This window comes from Dreissena polymorpha, chromosome 10, assembly GCF_020536995.1.
Source record: "Dreissena polymorpha isolate Duluth1 chromosome 10, UMN_Dpol_1.0, whole genome shotgun sequence".
Classification (NCBI taxonomy): Eukaryota; Metazoa; Mollusca; class Bivalvia; order Myida; family Dreissenidae; genus Dreissena; species Dreissena polymorpha.
The window spans coordinates 24,044,514-24,066,094 of NC_068364.1; the positions used below are offsets into that span (position 1 = coordinate 24,044,514).

Here is a 21,581-nt window from a genome sequence, read left to right on the forward strand (position 1 = left end):
CTTTGTCAGGTGATATGTAAGAAACCTCTTTACACGAAGCAAAGCTCATTATGTTTTCCACGTCTTTTCTGGCTACTTATTGGTTGATTGTAACCCACGTTCGCGCAAGGTTCCCGCTCTAGTCTCAAACCTTAAAACGTACCGATTTGATTTCTTGTTGACCATCGATGCTTTCAGTGCATTAAGGTAGAAGCAGAATAACAAAACAAGTGCCATTTAAAGAAAGCATGTCTTCAAGTAAAATACGAAGATTTTTGTGTACAGAGTATAGCATTGAACATCACTGATTTAGATTACTGCAACCACGAGTTGCGGTTAGAAACCACTATACAGAAGAAGTGAACCGAATTGGGTTCTTATCGTATTGCGTGCAGGAAAGCCTTCACATTGTTAACACCCATATCATTTAAACTGCTTTAAAAATTGTTGACATCATGCACTCAACCAGTGTGCGTGTTATCAAACTGACCGCATGCAACGCTCAAGTCAGGACTTCCAATTTGCGCATGTTTAGCATAGTAGAACCTGCATACACAACGTGTAACAGCTGTGCAGAAGTTTCACTAACAATCATTCATTCCACTGATCGTATTATTGTTTTAAACAGCAGTCTCTGTGGCGCAATCGGTTAGCGCGTTCGGCTGTTAACCGAAAGGTTGGTGGTTCAAGCCCACCCAGGGACGTTTGTTTTATCAATTCCAACCGGTGTTGTATTGAGTTTTAAACATAGTATATTTTGTTTCCATATTTTGCCACGAGTTTTCATGGTTATTACCATATTAAAGAACGTATTGAACCGTAAAAAAATGTACATATCCCAGGCAATATTTAAGCAGTCAGTTGCATGATTCGGAGGACAAGACGTTAACATTTTCTTAACTGGCACTTAAACCTTATCACGACACCACTACTTGTATACATAATTTATTTATGGGGATTGGCTTTGAAGAAAACGTTTTGGTAAGAATTTGTGTTTGAGTTTATATTATGCCTTTGTTGATTTTGTTATTTATAAAGTGCGATACAAATATGGGCATGTGACTTGAAGTTTTTACTTTGTTTAAGTAGATGCATATACAGTTGTTAAAATATATAAGTTGAAATACATTTAGCACAATTAAAAAAAAAAAACACTAGGAACAAAACAACAGTGATTCCACTGGGGATTGAACCCAGGTCCTTCCGCGTGTTAAGCGGATGTGATAACCACTACACCATGGAATCGCTATATAGCATGACTTGTGTTTACAATATAATCGTTCGGTTTTAACGTATTATTTGAGCTACGAATTTACAAGTGTCCTCCTTACATAATTGACACATTTCTGATCGGTTAGTGTAATGATATCACAAACATTTGAACACATATCAAATTAATTATAGAACGAATCGTACCTGCGTGAGCTTCCAAAATAAACAGCCCATCGGATGGAGACGACCCAGAACTGTTCGGCATGTGAGCCATTTCCCAAGTTTATAAAATACCGTGTTTGCATAACTAACGATAAAACAGTTCGCCCAACGGGGGACTCGAACCCCCGACCCTCAGATTAAAAGTCTGATGCTCTACCGACTGAGCTAGCCGGGCTTATATGTTCATATACCAGGGTGATTATTGATTGACATTATGGCTGGATCGACATTGTTTAACTGATAAAATCAATATGAACTTACCATGTATAGGTTGTTTATAGTAGTGTATGTTTCTAATACGGATGGCTGTCAGCGGGTTCTTGAAGGAATTGAGTTTTCGACCGTGAAAATGACCCAAATTATACCAAAACCAACATACCGGAATATATGCTGCGTTTGCGTGTTTCATAATAATCCACAATTACTGCGTTTCCTCAGTGCTTTGGTTTTTAAAGAGGCCGTGACCCCAAATTCGCACCAAACTGATAACAATATTAGTCATGAATTTAATTACTCAAATTACAGACAAAATGTATAAATAGCTGATTAAAAAAGATACACTGTTTAAAACGTGTTTAGCTTTATGAGGATTTGGTGTGCTTTGCGTTGCAAACATCGAGATTCCGCATTTTCCTTCTACATATTTCATACCTAAAAATGCGATTCCGCCGGTAAAAACATTAAAATCAATCACTATATACTACAAATTGCTTACTCCTGTGGAACGGTATAATCTCAACTAAAAAAGACATTTTTTGGGTGAGACCAAGACAATAAGGCCCTTGACTGTGTATTATTTAATTCACAATATACTATAAAGATCATTACAAAATGTTATGTAAAACCTTAACCTTTAGTAAAAGAATAAAGTCAACATTTTGCACGTAAGGAATCCTATAACCTTCATTTTCTTCAAACGCATTCTAAGCTGAGTACAATTAAGAAAAATAAAACAGCTTTGTCAGGTGATATGTAAGAAACCTCTTTACACGAAGCAAAGCTCATTATGTTTTCCACGTCTTTTCTGGCTACTTATTGGTTGATTGTAACCCACGTTCGCGCAAGGTTCCCGCTCTAGTCTCAAACCTTAAAACGTACCGATTTGATTTCTTGTTGACCATCGATGCTTTCAGTGCATTAAGGTAGAAGCAGAATAACAAAACAAGTGCCATTTAAAGAAAGCATGTCTTCAAGTAAAATACGAAGATTTTTGTGTACAGAGTATAGCATTGAACATCACTGATTTAGATTACTGCAACCACGAGTTGCGGTTAGAAACCACTATACAGAAGAAGTGAACCGAATTGGGTTCTTATCGTATTGCGTGCAGGAAAGCCTTCACATTGTTAACACCCATATCATTTAAACTGCTTTAAAAATTGTTGACATCATGCACTCAACCAGTGTGCGTGTTATCAAACTGACCGCATGCAACGCTCAAGTCAGGACTTCCAATTTGCGCATGTTTAGCATAGTAGAACCTGCATACACAACTTGTAACAGCTGTGCAGAAGTTTCACTAACAATCATTCATTCCACTGATCGTATTATTGTTTTAAACAGCAGTCTCTGTGGCGCAATCGGTTAGCGCGTTCGGCTGTTAACCGAAAGGTTGGTGGTTCAAGCCCACCCAGGGACGTTTGTTTTATCAATTCCAACCGGTGTTGTATTGAGTTTTAAACATAGTATATTTTGTTTCCATATTTTGCCACGAGTTTTCATGGTTATTACCATATTAAAGAACGTATTGAACCGTAAAAAAATGTACATATCCCAGGCAATATTTAAGCAGTCAGTTGCATGATTCGGAGGACAAGACGTTAACATTTTCTTAACTGGCACTTAAACCTTATCACGACACCACTACTTGTATACATAATTTATTTATGGGGATTGGCTTTGAAGAAAACGTTTTGGTAAGAATTTGTGTTTGAGTTTATATTATGCCTTTGTTGATTTTGTTATTTATAAAGTGCGATACAAATATGGGCATGTGACTTGAAGTTTTTACTTTGTTTAAGACGATGCATATACAGTTGTTAAAATATATAAGTTGAAATACATTTAGCACAATTAAAAAAAAACAACACTAGGAACAAAACAACAGTGATTCCACTGGGGATTGAACCCAGGTCCTTCCGCGTGTTAAGCGGATGTGATAACCACTACACCATGGAATCGCTATATAGCATGACTTGTGTTTACAATATAATCGTTCGGTTTTAACGTATTATTTGAGCTACGAATTTACAAGTGTCCTCCTTACATAATTGACACATTTCTGATCCGTTAGTGTAATGATATCACAAACATTTGAACACATATCAAATTAATTATAGAACGAATCGTACCTGCGTGAGCTTTCAAAATAAACAGCCCATCGGATGGAGACGACCCAGAACTGTTCGGCATGTGAGCCATTTCCCAAGTTTATAAAATACCATGTTTGCATATCTAACGATAAAACAGTTCGCCCAACGGGGGACTCGAACCCCCGACCCTCAGATTAAAAGTCTGATGCTCTACCGACTGAGCTAGCCGGGCTTATATGTTCATATACCAGGGTGATTATTGATTGACATTATGGCTGGATCGACATTGTTTAACTGATAAAATCAATATGAACTTACCATGTATAGGTTGTTTATAGTAGTGTATGTTTCTAATACGGATGGCTGTCAGCGGGTTCTTGAAGGAATTGAGTTTTCGACCGTGAAAATGACCCAAATTATACCAAAACCAACATACCGGAATATATGCTGCGTTTGCGTGTTTCATAATAATCCACAATTACTGCGTTTCATCAGTGCTTTGGTTTTTAAAGAGGCCGTGACCCCAAATTCGCACCAAACTGATAACAATATTAGTCATGAATTTAATTACTCAAATTACAGACAAAATGTATACATAGCTGATTAAAAAAGATACACGTGTATACACACTGTTTAAAACGTGTTTAGCTTTATGAGGATTTGGTGTGCTTTGCGTTGCAAACATCGAGATTCCGCATTTTCCTTCTACATATTTCATACCTAAAAATGCGATTCCGCCGGTAAAAACATTAAAATCAATCACTATATACTACAAATTGCTTACTCCTGTGGAACGGTATAATCTCAACTAAAAAAGACATTTTTTGGGTGAGACCAAGACAATAAGGCCCTTGACTGTGTATTATTTAATTCACAATATACTATAAAGATCATTACAAAATGTTATGTAAAACCTTAACCTTTAGTAAAAGAATAAAGTCAACATTTTGCACGTAAGGAATCCTATAACCTTCATTTTCTTCAAACGCATTCTAAGCTGAGTACAATTAAGAAAAATAAAACAGCTTTGTCAGGTGATATGTAAGAAACCTCTTTACACGAAGCAAAGCTCATTATGTTTTCCACGTCTTTTCTGGCTACTTATTGGTTGATTGTAACCCACGTTCGCGCAAGGTTCCCGCTCTAGTCTCAAACCTTAAAACGTACCGATTTGATTTCTTGTTGACCATCGATGCTTTCAGTGCATTAAGGTAGAAGCAGAATAACAAAACAAGTGCCATTTAAAGAAAGCATGTCTTCAAGTAAAATACGAAGATTTTTGTGTACAGAGTATAGCATTGAACATCACTGATTTAGATTACTGCAACCACGAGTTGCGGTTAGAAACCACTATACAGAAGAAGTGAACCGAATTGGGTTCTTATCGTATTGCGTGCAGGAAAGCCTTCACATTGTTAACACCCATATCATTTAAACTGCTTTAAAAATTGTTGACATCATGCACTCAACCAGTGTGCGTGTTATCAAACTGACCGCATGCAACGCTCAAGTCAGGACTTCCAATTTGCGCATGTTTAGCATAGTAGAACCTGCATACACAACTTGTAACAGCTGTGCAGAAGTTTCACTAACAATCATTCATTCCACTGATCGTATTATTGTTTTAAACAGCAGTCTCTGTGGCGCAATCGGTTAGCGCGTTCGGCTGTTAACCGAAAGGTTGGTGGTTCAAGCCCACCCAGGGACGTTTGTTTTATCAATTCCAACCGGTGTTGTATTGAGTTTTAAACATAGTATATTTTGTTTCCATATTTTGCCACGAGTTTTCATGGTTATTACCATATTAAAGAACGTATTGAACCGTAAAAAAATGTACATATCCCAGGCAATATTTAAGCAGTCAGTTGCATGATTCGGAGGACAAGACGTTAACATTTTCTTAACTGGCACTTAAACCTTATCACGACACCACTACTTGTATACATAATTTATTTATGGGGATTGGCTTTGAAGAAAACGTTTTGGTAAGAATTTGTGTTTGAGTTTATATTATGCCTTTGTTGATTTTGTTATTTATAAAGTGCGATACAAATATGGGCATGTGACTTGAAGTTTTTACTTTGTTTAAGACGATGCATATACAGTTGTTAAAATATATAAGTTGAAATACATTTAGCACAATTAAAAAAAAACAACACTAGGAACAAAACAACAGTGATTCCACTGGGGATTGAACCCTGTGTCCCGTAATCGTTCATAGTTCATAGACGACACATAGTTACTAACAATGTTCAATACTCTTAAATTACCAGTGTGTAGCCTATCATTCGATATCTCGTCATGCGCGAATTGCCAAGATGACGAGTTTTGCATTAACTCCCATTTTCTCGTGTCACGCATGGGACAAGTCTATTCTATCTATTTATGTTAATTTCTCTGCATAATACATGATAAAATATTCAACAACACCATGTATCAGTTTCTAGTCCAATTTAATGTCTAACATACTTAATATTTTCGGTTATACAAATACAGTCTGATAGCTACATGATCGTATCTTTCTCGATCCGTACACCTCCAAGTCTAAACGCTAACTCAACCGCGGAGTGCCGCTCTCCTTCCAAACATCCCCATTTTGTCCCCAAATTAATTTGCATATTTTTCTTTTTAAAATTTTGATTGGTCCTCAGCTAGTATGGTTATTATTCATTGGTTGATTCGTCAGAATATTCTAGAAGGAACACTTTTTCATGTATTCACTTGCTTGGCGGATATACTAAAATTTAATCAATATATATTGGTACTAATCAATTTTTATTGATATAGAGTAATTCTGTTACTTTCGTCAGTACTATAACTTTTGTACCCCAGACAATAGGTGACCTTTTCATCTGTGCTGTTTATTGACCATGAGTGTTACTTATAATCTCGTATCTATATGCCGACTCTGGACTCAATGTGTTCTTATTTGAATTTAATCAGGTCTGACTTTCCATGTTATTGATTCCAATTATACCCCACCCTGAGTGTGTTTGCTACTTTAAATAAATCTTAACCAGGTCTTAGTTTTGTAAATACCTCCCATTATTAATTGTTCAGACTTTATCTTAACATTGCATATATACATTATTTGAATATACATATTATCCTTTTTAATTTCTATCGTAAGAATAAAGTCATAAGAATAAACGATAAACGATATGTTTGCATACTCGCTACTGATATACTTGTCAATATTTCGTACATAAAGAAAACCCAAATATTTCACCCAATTTCTCATCATTATTTGACACAACTTATCCTCTCAATTTGATTTTTATGTATTTTAGGATACAGAAAAATCTTTAAGAATGTAAGTATGGAAGTAAACGAAAACATATTAATACATACGATGTAGAAAATCAAACACGCAAACATGAAAACATCAGTGACTAAAACATATATATGATGAAAATCTGCAAATTATTAATGACATTTTTATCGAATGTTTCTGCGGAAATAATAAAACGTCGGAATATTTAAATAGTCAATGTCAATCACAATGAAGTGGAATGTGTCACTGGTTTGGAAAATCCAATACGAATAGTGTCCATTTTTGACATCTTCGCTGGAGGCGATGTGGCGTCTAGGTGAAGAGATGAGACATCTGGTTGTAGATGGTAACATGCAGTCGATTGAAACGACGGCTTCCGAATGAAGACGATGATGGTCGGTCGGAGAAGCTGTTGGTCCTCGGCTGTTGCACGATTTAGAATACTTCAAACGTTTATTATATATAGTTCTGGAGAATGTCTGCATTCATGACTGTAGTATTATAATTAGTGTTTATGTACATGTAATAAAGGTAACACACATATATATATAAGTTCATAGACGATAAAATGTTCACCTAATATATGTACAAAGTACGCGCGATTTTTATCATCAAGTCCATTCATATCATCGTATCTTTAAAAATCATTTTCGACGACGCGTGAAATGTCCATTAACAGCCCACTCGTTGTATGGTACTGATGCTGGTTCACAATTTGGATCAATGTCGACAATGTTGATCCTAATTGAAGTCGTCTGTTACGTCATCTGATTCTCGACGGATACATCGTCGTCGAAGATATCTGCATGTCGATGACATATTCTTCTTCTGTGTCGGGGTGTTAAGATCTGATCACGATCTCAAATGCGTTATGAACGCATGTTGCTGCAGGCAAACCACGCCAACTATCTTAGGAGCGCTGTTTTTCTCCGTAACTTGTATCGCATTGGCAAATCGTATAGGGTTAATTACATGGAATGGTAAACGGGCTTTCTATTTACATAGTTATAGTAAATCGAATTTGTTATATTAGCACTCAGATTACTTATCACACCTGTGATAAGATACCTAGATAAAATGAAGGTGCTAAAGAAACGCTATTCTCATGACACAAATTCATTATGTTTAATTTAAACTATACGCATTTGTCTATTAAATGAAATGCATTGTCCTTTATTATGTTTTATTTACTTAGAGAACAAAAATTTACAAACAAAATCCCTTGTCTTAATGTAGTTATTCTTATAAAGAAACGAAAAGAACTATATATATGATCAGTAGCAAAAATTTAATGTATTATAGCAATATAGTTGTATCTTTTGTATTATACTAATAAAAGGTTTAGTGCGTTGCTTTTAAGGATATTTACAAACTGTATTAAAATGTTATCTACGCTTAAAAAGGTGTTTACTTGAGAGCTGTAGGGCATAAGCTAGCGTTAATTTACGTCGTTGTCAAGTGCGTTATCATTAGCTGGTCTGATACGCGTATATTTGTATAATCCTAAATGTCAATAGGTTGACCTGTTCCGTTAATCAACCGTCTGTCAGTTATATAATCCTTCAATTTCCTAATCTTAACGTATGGTATTGAACTTTTCAATTTATTTATCCCACCCTGGGTGTAAATGTATTCGTGTTCATACTTGAAATAAATCTTAAATCGGATCTTAGTCTATGTAAATATCTCCCAAAAGTTTTATTACGCTTCAGAGCTGGTTGCTATTGCGCACGGATAATTGGCATTTCACCCGTATACTAAAGTATGACATTTTCATTTCATTCTAAACCCGTATATCCATGCTAATGACGATACATTATCAAAATCGGACGATACCGTCCTCTATAATCCTGTTTTTACATATATACTACATATACATTCAAAACATATTTCTCTATATACAAAATTTTTGGGGGTCTTTAAGTCTCGACATCTATCTCGCTTTATTTTGTAGTCCATCCATTTACATGTGTTCAGCCATTGTCTGAAGGCACGTGAAAATTGCCTTCTTCATTGCGTTATTTGAACGTGAAGTCTTTTTTGTCAATTTTCGTTTTTTGTGTTTTAACGCTACCGCGTCAATTTGCATCTGATCGTCTGAAGAATCATTTTCAAACGTACGTACAGGTGAGTTTTGTGAATTACCGTTATTGTAATGCATCGTATCTGATTCACTGGAGCTTGACTGTATATCCGCGAATTGTTTGTTTCTCAAATGTTTTTGCAATTCAGCGAGCGGTATGTTTTCCTCGTCATCCGTGTTATCTCTAATCTGTCGGGTCTGTTGCGTAATTACAGGTAACCCGTGTACTGACGTATTTGAATCGCTATCAGAAGATAATGTGTCGTCCGCAAAGGCTAAATTTGCTTTTCTAATCGGGCGCGCTAGTGGTTTATCTATCATTGGCCATTCATCGATATTTGCGTGCCTTATTTGATCAGCGTGAACTTTAATAGTTGAGTTGTCTAACTGATTCTTTATTACGTATGTTAACGGCGACTTTTGTTCAATTATACGATAATATGGCCTCCATTTACTGTCTAATTTATTTGTACGTTGAAAGTTTTTGTAGTAAACGGGGTCATTGATTTCGAACTTAATATCTTTCGTATTTTTATTCGCATAATCAGCTTGTCTACGTTTCGATTTTTGAATTTGGGCACATACCTTTTTAAATGATTTGTGTTGTTCTTCTAATATTATTTTATGATAATCTTCACCGTGATATTTACGTCTAGGCTTTAACAAGTTGTCTATTGGAAGAATAGGGTCTCTATTAAAAAGTAAGAAGAACGGTGTGTGCTTCGAAGTCTCGGATGTACAAAATCTCATTGCCGCTAAAGACATGTTTAAATGTACGTCCCATTGTTGTACATTTTCTTGAACCCGTTTTGATAGTATATTGTTCATAGTCCCATGTGAACGCTCGTTCATGCCATTAGACGCGGGATGATATATTGTCGTCTTTACGTGGTCAATGTTCATTGATTTTAATGTTTCCGTGAAAGCTGTGCTTGTGAATTCTTTTCCGTTATCAGTTATAATTCTTATAGGACAACTATGACGGCAATAAATCTCGTTCATTAACAGGTGTATTACGCTATCAGACGACTTATCCGGCGACGGAAATGCCTCTATATATCCGGAAAATTGATCCACGAAACATATTATATATCTATTTCCGGAAAGCGTTTTCGGATATGGACCGCATATATCTATGGAAACCACTGAAAACGGAAACGGCGGTATTGAGGTATCTGACGATATGGGAGCTTTAATTGCTTTTAAATTTCTACTTTGACATATAATGCACTTAGATACATAATCATTCAATTCTTTGAACATTTTAGGCCAGTAATATTTCTCTTTTAGTGTCTGAAAAAGCCTTTGAGACCCAGGATGCCCATTTTCATCATGATATTGCTTGACAACTGAACCAGTCAGGTGTTTAGGTACAAAAAGCCTGAGAGTAGGTTCCTCATCTACGTTGGATATGTAGTACAGTATGTCATCAACCGTTAAATATCTATCATCTTCACTCTTGTTCTGTTTCCCTAATCTTAATCTCGCTTTAATCTCAGATATATGAGGGTCTTTTTCTTGTTCTATTTGCATATTAAGCCCTGATATGTTATCATTCGACGCTGTGTCGTCGACTGGAAGTGGCCGCGGGGTAATAATATTATCAATTATTTGCCTGTGATCGATATGCGTAGAGTCAATTACATTAATTTCGCGCGTCTGGTTTTGTCCATTTATTTCCGAACTAATCGTCAAATGTTTATCGTTAATATCTAATTCTAGTTCTGTTTGATCGCATTGATTATTCTTTATTTTGGTTTTTGGAGGTCGGCTTAGAAAGTCGGCAATAATATTCTTTTTTCCCGGTATATATTCAATTTTGCAGTTGTAACCCGCTATACTTAAGGCCCATAATTGTATTTTCTTGTTTTGCATCGGACTTTCCAATAAATACTTAAGCGGCTTGTGATCACTCTTTATAACAAATTCAGCATTGTGTAAATAATGGTGCAATTTACTTAGACTGTAAAATATGCTGTAACATTCTTTTTCAATGGTACTATATTTGCATTGTGTGGGGCTTAATCTGTGCGATATGAAAAATATCGGCTTTTCGCCCACATAATCCCCGGTCTCGTTACTGTCGCATTTTTGAGTCAAACAGGCTCCGACGCATTTATCAGATGCATCCGTATACAGAATATAACCTTTTTTTGGATCAGGGTATGAAAGATAAGGGATTTGCGTAAATGAGTCTTTTAATTGTAGGAAACTATCTTCGCATTGTTTTGACCATTTAAATGGGACATTCTTTCTCGTGAGATTAATGAGTGGCTCGACTACTTCTGAATACGACGGACAGAATCTCCTATAAAATCCTGCAGCACCTAAGATAGATCGTACATCGCGCACGCACTTTGGCCTAGGGAATTGTCGGATCGCTTCCACTTTTAACGGATCCGGCCTTATACCGTTTTGATCTATGATGAAGCCTAGGTATCTAGTCTCTCTTTGTAAGAATTGACATTTTGATAGTTTTAGCTTTAGGTTATGTTTACTGAGACTCTGTAGTACTGTATCTACGTGTGATAGATGAGATTGCAAGTCAGGTGAAAATATTAAAATATCGTCTAGATACGCCACAGCGAAGCTCTCACAACCTTTGAGTACTTTATTAGCCAATTCTTGAAATATAGCACCGGCGGAGGAGGCACCGAAGGGCATAACATTAAATTGAAATAGACCCCTGAATCCCGAAGCGAAAGCCGTTTTTTCTCTGTCTTCTTCCTTTATAGGTATTTGCCAATATCCCGATATCAAATCTAAACTGGTGAAATATTTACTTTTACCTAATAACGCCAATATATCATCTATTAATGGTAATGGATAGGCAATTGGTTTTGTAATTTTGTTTAATTGTCTAAAATCAACACAAAACCTTTTCTCGTCTTTATTATCTTTGTTTGAGTCATGGTTATTTTTCTTTTTATCTACTAAAACAATAGGGAAGCTCCACGGACTTCTTGACGGACTTATTATGTTTGCGTCTAGCATTTCGTCGATGGCTTTATCTATGAATACCTTATTGTTTAATGGTGTTCGATACGGCCTTAATTTAATGGGTGGATGATCCCCTGTGTCTATGGTAAATTCTATTGCTGAAGTTTGTGTTAATTCTAAATTATTTCTTGCGAAGAGAGTTCTGTGTTTTAAGAGTATCGGTAGAATATTTTCTTTTTGATTTTCATCTACACGTAAATCTGATAAGATTTCATCTTTAGATAAACCTGATTTCGGCTGATTATTTTTAATAACTTCTTGTACTGAGCATATTTCATTATCATTTACCGATTTTATTCGCCCTATGGCACAGTGTCGTCTAAGCCTTATTGTTTTGTGCGTATTGTTTATAATTAAAATGGGAAATTGTCTATCACGCGTTGTCTTGACGACTGAATTAACAATTGTTAAACCGGGTTCATTATCAAAGAAAGAATTGCTTATTCCATTGAATTCATAATTCGTATTTGAACGTATGCAGTTTCTTTTAGCTTGAGCAAAGAGTCTATATGCAGTTTGTGGTTTTAACACAGTATGTCTAGTTAATCTCGCTATCGTTGAAAGATGTACATCTTCTTCTAGAGGTACATAACAGTTATCAATCCTCAAACATCCTAAATCAAAGTATAAACGGACACCATTATCTTGTAAAAAGTCTCTTCCTAAAATAACATTTCTATTAACGTTACTTACTACAAAAAACATGTGCTCTTTATATATGCTCCCTATTTTGAATCTCAATTTTACACTTCCGTGGACATGTAATGAATTTCCATTTACCGACTTTAGATTTACTTTTTGAAATATCAGTGCGGGTTTTTGTTTTAACATATCATAAGTACGTTTACTCACGATGCTGACTTGAGCGCCCGAGTCTATCAAGCTCCTAAATTGATAACCACCTGTTGAAATAACACAAGAATTTGGACTACCACACAAAGCGATATTATATGTCTCGACTTTTTCATTCTTACCATAGACCCCCTTTTTGGTAAGAATTTCCTAGTTTTTTCGATTAATGTACGTTTTTCTTTGAGTACATTCTCTACTAAAGTGTCCTAATTTACCACAATTCCAACAATCAATTTTATCTTTCCAATTTTTGTCATATTCGTTCTTGTGCCTGTTACCGTTTTGATCTATCGTATGACCCTTCCGCCCTACCGTATATGCACTTATCTCGCGTTGCCTACGGCGACAGATTTCAATAGAATGACCGTGTTTCTTACAATATGTGCAAACAATAGATGACCTAATATAATCGATATCTGTCTGATTATTATCGGTCGTAATGTTATCAAGTCCATTTATTTGCGATCGTAACTCAAACCTAGCTCTGACACTTTGCTCATGTACAGCGCTTTTTAAAGCATTTGATAACGTTGCATGATTTTCGCGCATTAATTTAAGTCTCAAATAATCGTGCGATAATCCGTCGATAAAAATTTCTACTAACTGTTTTTCAATATAGTCTAAATTTCCTTCAATATTTTCGTATGCGTCAGTCGCGAGAGATAAAAGTCGCTCAGCGTATATTTGAACATTTTCGTCGGTCTTTTGTTTAGTCGTCTTTAATAATGAGAAAGCGTATTGTGGGTCTTGAATTTCTGCAAATCTTAATTTAAGCTGTTCCTTTAAATCAGTCCATGTCCCTATCGGATCATCAGTCAAAAAGCGTTGTATGTAATCACTAACAAGCCCTTTACTAGATTGGTAAGCAACAAATTTTAATTTATTCTCATCTAAATTGGTAAGTGTTCCATATTTTTCTACATTTTTAATCCAATTTTTAAATTCTTTTGAATTTCCATCAAATGATTGTACCACCTGTGAAATAGTCTGAGTGCTTATGGCCGTTTTAACATCTTTAATTTGTTCATTTAAATTTTGAAATAATTCAGGGATTATTTGATTTGCCATTTTGATACAAGCGTTAGGAAATAAAACAGTCACTCACCGGAAGTTGCAGAATGTGTGCGGTCTGATGTCGTTGTTCCCGGCTCACGGTTGTTGTTACTGGTTACAGAAGTTGCCGAAACGGAGTTTTTTCGCGTTGTTTTCCATGGCTTCGTAATTGTAAGTGGTAGTATTTCTTTGTTCGAATCCTTGGTTCACGAGCACCATTTAACGTCCTGTGTCCCGTAATCGTTCATAGTTCATAGACGACACATAGTTACTAACAATGTTCAATACTCTTAAATTACCAGTGTGTAGCCTATCATTCGATATCTCGTCATGCGCGAATTGCCAAGATGACGAGTTTTGCATTAACTCCCATTTTCTCGTGTCACGCATGGGACAAGTCTATTCTATCTATTTATGTTAATTTCTCTGCATAATACATGATAAAATATTCAACAACACCATGTATCAGTTTCTAGTCCAATTTAATGTCTAACATACTTAATATTTTCGGTTATACAAATACAGTCTGATAGCTACATGATCGTATCTTTCTCGATCCGTACACCTCCAAGTCTAAACGCTAACTCAACCGCGGAGTGCCGCTCTCCTTCCAAACATCCCCATTTTGTCCCCAAATTAATTTGCATATTTTTCTTTTTAAAATTTTGATTGGTCCTCAGCTAGTATGGTTATTATTCATTGGTTGATTCGTCAGAATATTCTAGAAGGAACACTTTTTCATGTATTCACTTGCTTGGCGGATATACTAAAATTTAATCAATATATATTGGTACTAATCAATTTTTATTGATATAGAGTAATTCTGTTACTTTCGTCAGTACTATAACTTTTGTACCCCAGACAATAGGTGACCTTTTCATCTGTGCTGTTTATTGACCATGAGTGTTACTTATAATCTCGTATCTATATGCCGACTCTGGACTCAATGTGTTCTTATTTGAATTTAATCAGGTCTGACTTTCCATGTTATTGATTCCAATTATACCCCACCCTGAGTGTGTTTGCTACTTTAAATAAATCTTAACCAGGTCTTAGTTTTGTAAATACCTCCCATTATTAATTGTTCAGACTTTATCTTAACATTGCATATATACATTATTTGAATATACATGTTATCCTTTTTAATTTCTATCGTAAGAATAAAGTCATAAGAATAAACGATAAACGATATGTTTGCATACTCGCTACTGATATACTTGTCAATATTTCGTACATAAAGAAAACCCAAATATTTCACCCAATTTCTCATCATTATTTGACACCAGGTCCTTCCGCGTGTTAAGCGGATGTGATAACCACTACACCATGGAATCGCTATATAGCATGACTTGTGTTTACAATATAATCGTTCGGTTTTAACGTATTATTTGAGCTACGAATTTACAAGTGTCCTCCTTACATAATTGACACATTTCTGATCGGTTAGTGTAATGATATCACAAACATTTGAACACATATCAAATTAATTATAGAACGAATCGTACCTGCGTGAGCTTTCAAAATAAACAGCTCATCGGATGGAGACGACCCAGAACTGTTCGGCATGTGAGCCATTTCCCAAGTTTATAAAATACCATGTTTGCATATCTAACGATAAAACAGTTCGCCCAACGGGGGACTCGAACCCCCGACCCTCAGATTAAAAGTCTGATGCTCTACCGACTGAGCTAGCCGGGCTTATATGTTCATATACCAGGGTGATTATTGATTGACATTATGGCTGGATCGACATTGTTTAACTGATAAAATCAATATGAACTTACCATGTATAGGTTGTTTATAGTAGTGTATGTTTCTAATACGGATGGCTGTCAGCGGGTTCTTGAAGGAATTGAGTTTTCGACCGTGAAAATGACCCAAATTATACCAAAACCAACATACCGGAATATATGCTGCGTTTGCGTGTTTCATAATAATCCACAATTACTGCGTTTCCTCAGTGCTTTGGTTTTTAAAGAGGCCGTGACCCCAAATTCGCACCAAACTGATAACAATATTAGTCATGAATTTAATTACTCAAATTACAGACAAAATGTATACATAGCTGATTGAAAAAGATACACGTGTATACACACTGTTTAAAACGTGTTTAGCTTTATGAGGATTTGGTGTGCTTTGCGTTGCAAACATCGAGATTCCGCATTTTCCTTCTACATATTTCATACCTAAAAATGCGATTCCGCCGGTAAAAACATTAAAATCAATCACTATATACTACAAATTGCTTACTCCTGTGGAACGGTATAATCTCAACTAAAAAAGACATTTTTTGGGTGAGACCAAGACAATAAGGCCCTTGACTGTGTATTATTTAATTCACAATATACTATAAAGATCATTACAAAATGTTATGTAAAACCTTAACCTTTAGTAAAAGAATAAAGTCAACATTTTGCACGTTAGGAATCCTATAACCTTCATTTTCTTCAAACGCATTCTAAGCTGAGTACAATTAAGAAAAATAAAACAGCTTTGTCAGGTGATATGTAAGAAACCTCTTTACACGAAGCAAAGCTCATTATGTTTTCCACGTCTTTTCTGGCTACTTATTGGTTGATTGTAACCCACGTTCGCGCAAGGTTCCCGCTCTAGTCTCAAACCTTAAAACGTACCGATTTGATTTCTTGTTGACCATCGATGCTTTCAGTGCATTAAGGTAGAAGCAGAATAACAAAACAAGTGCCATTTAAAGAAAGCATGTCTTCAAGTAAAATACGAAGATTTTTGTGTACAGAGTATAGCATTGAACATCACTGATTTAGATTACTGCAACCACGAGTTGCGGTTAGAAACCACTATACAGAAGAAGTGAACCGAATTGGGTTCTTATCGTATTGCGTGCAGGAAAGCCTTCACATTGTTAACACCCATATCATTTAAACTGCTTTAAAAATTGTTGACATCATGCACTCAACCAGTGTGCGTGTTATCAAACTGACCGCATGCAACGCTCAAGTCAGGACTTCCAATTTGCGCATGTTTAGCATAGTAGAACCTGCATACACAACTTGTAACAGCTGTGCAGAAGTTTCACTAACAATCATTCATTCCACTGATCGTATTATTGTTTTAAACAGCAGTCTCTGTGGCGCAATCGGTTAGCGCGTTCGGCTGTTAACCGAAAGGTTGGTGGTTCAAGCCCACCCAGGGACGTTTGTTTTATCAATTCCAACCGGTGTTGTATTGAGTTTTAAACATAGTATATTTTGTTTCCATATTTTGCCACGAGTTTTCATGGTTATTACCATATTAAAGAACGTATTGAACCGTAAAAAAATGTACATATCCCAGGCAATATTTAAGCAGTCAGTTGCATGATTCGGAGGACAAGACGTTAACATTTTCTTAACTGGCACTTAAACCTTATCACGACACCACTACTTGTATACATAATTTATTTATGGGGATTGGCTTTGAAGAAAACGTTTTGGTAAGAATTTGTGTTTGAGTTTATATTATGCCTTTGTTGATTTTGTTATTTATAAAGTGCGATACAAATATGGGCATGTGACTTGAAGTTTTTACTTTGTTTAAGTAGATGCATATACAGTTGTTAAAATATATAAGTTGAAATACATTTAGCACAATTAAAAAAAAACAACACTAGGAACAAAACAACAGTGATTCCACTGGGGATTGAACCCAGGTCCTTCCGCGTGTTAAGCGGATGTGATAACCACTACACCATGGAATCGCTATATAGCATGACTTGTGTTTACAATATAATCGTTCGGTTTTAACGTATTATTTGAGCTACGAATTTACAAGTGTCCTCCTTACATAATTGACACATTTCTGATCGGTTAGTGTAATGATATCACAGACATTTGAACACATATCAAATTAATTATAGAACGAATCGTACCTGCGTGAGCTTCCAAAATAAACAGCCCATCGGATGGAGACGACCCAGAACTGTTCGGCATGTGAGCCATTTCCCAAGTTTATAAAATACCGTGTTTGCATATCTAACGATAAAACAGTTCGCCCAACGGGGGACTCGAACCCCCGACCCTCAGATTAAAAGTCTGATGCTCTACCGACTGAGCTAGCCGGGCTTATATGTTCATATACCAGGGTGATTATTGATTGACATTATGGCTGGATCGACATTGTTTAACTGATAAAATCAATATGAACTTACCATGTATAGGTTGTTTATAGTAGTGTATGTTTCTAATACGGATGGCTGTCAGCGGGTTCTTGAAGGAATTGAGTTTTCGACCGTGAAAATGACCCAAATTATACCAAAACCAACATACCGGAATATATGCTGCGTTTGCGTGTTTCATAATAATCCACAATTACTGCGTTTCCTCAGTGCTTTGGTTTTTAAAGAGGCCGTGACCCCAAATTCGCACCAAACTGATAACAATATTAGTCATGAATTTAATTACTCAAATTACAGACAAAATGTATAAATAGCTGATTAAAAAAGATACACTGTTTAAAACGTGTTTAGCTTTATGAGGATTTGGTGTGCTTTGCGTTGCAAACATCGAGATTCCGCATTTTCCTTCTACATATTTCATACCTAAAAATGCGATTCCGCCGGTAAAAACATTAAAATCAATCACTATATACTACAAATTGCTTACTCCTGTGGAACGGTATAATCTCAACTAAAAAAGACATTTTTTGGGTGAGACCAAGACAAAAATAAGGCCCTTGACTGTGTATTATTTAATTCACAATATACTATAAAGATCATTACAAAATGTTATGTAAAACCTTAACCTTTAGTAAAAGAATAAAGTCAACATTTTGCACGTAAGGAATCCTATAACCTTCATTTTCTTCAAACGCATTCTAAGCTGAGTACAATTAAGAAAAATAAAACAGCTTTGTCAGGTGATATGTAAGAAACCTCTTTACACGAAGCAAAGCTCATTATGTTTTCCACGTCTTTTCTGGCTACTTATTGGTTGATTGTAACCCACGTTCGCGCAAGGTTCCCGCTCTAGTCTCAAACCTTAAAACGTACCGATTTGATTTCTTGTTGACCATCGATGCTTTCAGTGCATTAAGGTAGAAGCAGAATAACAAAACAAGTGCCATTTAAAGAAAGCATGTCTTCAAGTAAAATACGAAGATTTTTGTGTACAGAGTATAGCATTGAACATCACTGATTTAGATTACTGCAACCACGAGTTGCGGTTAGAAACCACTATACAGAAGAAGTGAACCGAATTGGGTTCTTATCGTATTGCGTGCAGGAAAGCCTTCACATTGTTATCACCCATATCATTTAAACTGCTTTAAAAATTGTTGACATCATGCACTCAACCAGTGTGCGTGTTATCAAACTGACCGCATGCAACGCTCAAGTCAGGACTTCCAATTTGCGCATGTTTAGCATAGTAGAACCTGCATACACAACTTGTAACAGCTGTGCAGAAGTTTCACTAACAATCATTCATTCCACTGATCGTATTATTGTTTTAAACAGCAGTCTCTGTGGCGCAATCGGTTAGCGCGTTCGGCTGTTAACCGAAAGGTTGGTGGTTCAAGCCCACCCAGGGACGTTTGTTTTATCAATTCCAACCGGTGTTGAATTGAGTTTTAAACATAGTATATTTTGTTTCCATATTTTGCCACGAGTTTTCATGGTTATTACCATATTAAAGAACGTATTGAACCGTAAAAAAATGTACATATCCCAGGCAATATTTAAGCAGTCAGTTGCATGATTCGGAGGACAAGACGTTAACATTTTCTTAACTGGCACTTAAACCTTATCACGACACCACTACTTGTATACATAATTTATTTATGGGGATTGGCTTTGAAGAAAACGTTTTGGTAAGAATTTGTGTTTGAGTTTATATTATGCCTTTGTTGATTTTGTTATTTATAAAGTGCGATACAAATATGGGCATGTGACTTGAAGTTTTTACTTTGTTTAAGTAGATGCATATACAGTTGTTAAAATATATAAGTTGAAATACATTTAGCACAATTAAAAAAAAACAACAATAGGAACAAAACAACAGTGATTCCACTGGGGATTGAACCCAGGTCCTTCCGCGTGTTAAGCGGATGTGATAACCACTACACCATGGAATCGCTATATAGCATGACTTGTGTTTACAATATAATCGTTCGGTTTTAACGTATTATTTGAGCTACGAATTTACAAGTGTCCTCCTTACATAATTGACACATTTCTGATCGGTTAGTGTAATGATATCACAAACATTTGAACACATATCAAATTAATTATAGAACGAATCGTACCTGCGTGAGCTTCCAAAATAAACAGCCCATCGGATGGAGACGACCCAGAACTGTTCGGCATGTGAGCCATTTCCCAAGTTTATAAAATACCGTGTTTGCATATCTAACGATAAAACAGTTCGCCCAACGGGGGACTCGAACCCCCGACCCTCAGATTAAAAGTCTGATGCTCTACCGACTGAGCTAGCCGGGCTTATATGTTCATATACCAGGGTGATTATTGATTGACATTATGGCTGGATCGACATTGTTTAACTGATAAAATCAATATGAACTTACCATGTATAGGTTGTTTATAGTAGTGTATGTTTCTAATACGGATGGCTGTCAGCGGGTTCTTGAAGGAATTGAGTTTTCGACCGTGAAAATGACCCAAATTATACCAAAACCAACATACCGGAATATATGCTGCGTTTGCGTGTTTCATAATAATCCACAATTACTGCGTTTCCTCAGTGCTTTGGTTTTAAAGAGGCCGTGACCCCAAATTCGCACCAAACTGATAACAATATTAGTCATGAATTTAATTACTCAAATTACAGACAAAATGTATACATAGCTGATTAAAAAAGATACACGTGTATACACACTGTTTAAAACGTGTTTAGCTTTATGAGGATTTGGTGTGCTTTGCGTTGCAAACATCGAGATTCCGCATTTTCCTTCTACATATTTCATACCTAAAAATGCGATTCCGCCGGTAAAAACATTAAAATCAATCACTATATACTACAAATTGCTTACTCCTGTGGAACGGTATAATCTCAACTAAAAAAGACATTTTTTGGGTGAGACCAAGACAATACGGCCCTTGACTGTTTATTATTTAATTCACAATATACTATAAAGATCATTATAAAATGTTATGTAAAACCTTAACCTTTAGTAAAAGAATAAAGTCAACATTTTGCACGTAAGGAATCCTATAACCTTCATTTTCTTCAAACGCATTCTAAGCTGAGTACAATTAAGAAAAATAAAACAGCTTTGTCAGGTGATATGTAAGAAACCTCTTTACACGAAGCAAAGCTCATTATGTTTTCCACGTCTTTTCTGGCTACTTATTGGTTGATTGTAACCCACGTTCGCGCAAGGTTCCCGCTCTAGTCTCAAACCTTAAAACGTACCGATTTGATTTCTTGTTGACCATCGATGCTTTCAGTGCATTAAGGTAGAAGCAGAATAACAAAACAAGTGCCATTTAAAGAAAGCATGTCTTCAAGTAAAATACGAAGATTTTTGTGTACAGAGTATAGCATTGAACATCACTGATTTAGATTACTGCAACCACGAGTTGCGGTTAGAAACCACTATACAGAAGAAGTGAACCGAATTG

At 35.9% G+C, this 21,581-nt stretch overlaps 14 non-coding genes across 14 annotated transcripts; 5 read left to right on the top strand and 9 right to left on the bottom strand.

The window, feature by feature from the left end:
* Window positions 1-609: 609 nt before the first annotated feature.
* Trnan-guu (transfer RNA asparagine (anticodon GUU)) lies at window positions 610-683 on the top strand. The gene has a single exon. It is a non-coding gene; the product is annotated as a tRNA-Asn (tRNA).
* A 468-nt stretch (window positions 684-1,151) lies between these two features.
* On the bottom strand, window positions 1,152-1,224 carry Trnav-aac (transfer RNA valine (anticodon AAC)). The gene has a single exon. It is a non-coding gene; the product is annotated as a tRNA-Val (tRNA).
* A 291-nt stretch (window positions 1,225-1,515) lies between these two features.
* On the bottom strand, window positions 1,516-1,588 carry Trnak-uuu (transfer RNA lysine (anticodon UUU)). Its single transcript has one exon. It is a non-coding gene; the product is annotated as a tRNA-Lys (tRNA).
* Window positions 1,589-2,978: 1,390 nt separating this feature from the next.
* Window positions 2,979-3,052, top strand: Trnan-guu (transfer RNA asparagine (anticodon GUU)). Its single transcript has one exon. It is a non-coding gene; the product is annotated as a tRNA-Asn (tRNA).
* A 468-nt stretch (window positions 3,053-3,520) lies between these two features.
* Trnav-aac (transfer RNA valine (anticodon AAC)) lies at window positions 3,521-3,593 on the bottom strand. The gene has a single exon. It is a non-coding gene; the product is annotated as a tRNA-Val (tRNA).
* A 291-nt stretch (window positions 3,594-3,884) lies between these two features.
* Trnak-uuu (transfer RNA lysine (anticodon UUU)) lies at window positions 3,885-3,957 on the bottom strand. The gene has a single exon. It is a non-coding gene; the product is annotated as a tRNA-Lys (tRNA).
* A 1,402-nt stretch (window positions 3,958-5,359) lies between these two features.
* Window positions 5,360-5,433, top strand: Trnan-guu (transfer RNA asparagine (anticodon GUU)). The gene has a single exon. It is a non-coding gene; the product is annotated as a tRNA-Asn (tRNA).
* Window positions 5,434-15,612: 10,179 nt separating this feature from the next.
* Window positions 15,613-15,685, bottom strand: Trnak-uuu (transfer RNA lysine (anticodon UUU)). The gene has a single exon. It is a non-coding gene; the product is annotated as a tRNA-Lys (tRNA).
* A 1,402-nt stretch (window positions 15,686-17,087) lies between these two features.
* Window positions 17,088-17,161, top strand: Trnan-guu (transfer RNA asparagine (anticodon GUU)). Its single transcript has one exon. It is a non-coding gene; the product is annotated as a tRNA-Asn (tRNA).
* A 468-nt stretch (window positions 17,162-17,629) lies between these two features.
* Window positions 17,630-17,702, bottom strand: Trnav-aac (transfer RNA valine (anticodon AAC)). Its single transcript has one exon. It is a non-coding gene; the product is annotated as a tRNA-Val (tRNA).
* Window positions 17,703-17,993: 291 nt separating this feature from the next.
* On the bottom strand, window positions 17,994-18,066 carry Trnak-uuu (transfer RNA lysine (anticodon UUU)). Its single transcript has one exon. It is a non-coding gene; the product is annotated as a tRNA-Lys (tRNA).
* Window positions 18,067-19,459: 1,393 nt separating this feature from the next.
* Window positions 19,460-19,533, top strand: Trnan-guu (transfer RNA asparagine (anticodon GUU)). The gene has a single exon. It is a non-coding gene; the product is annotated as a tRNA-Asn (tRNA).
* Window positions 19,534-20,001: 468 nt separating this feature from the next.
* On the bottom strand, window positions 20,002-20,074 carry Trnav-aac (transfer RNA valine (anticodon AAC)). The gene has a single exon. It is a non-coding gene; the product is annotated as a tRNA-Val (tRNA).
* A 291-nt stretch (window positions 20,075-20,365) lies between these two features.
* On the bottom strand, window positions 20,366-20,438 carry Trnak-uuu (transfer RNA lysine (anticodon UUU)). The gene has a single exon. It is a non-coding gene; the product is annotated as a tRNA-Lys (tRNA).
* Between the last annotated feature and the right edge of the window lie 1,143 nt (window positions 20,439-21,581).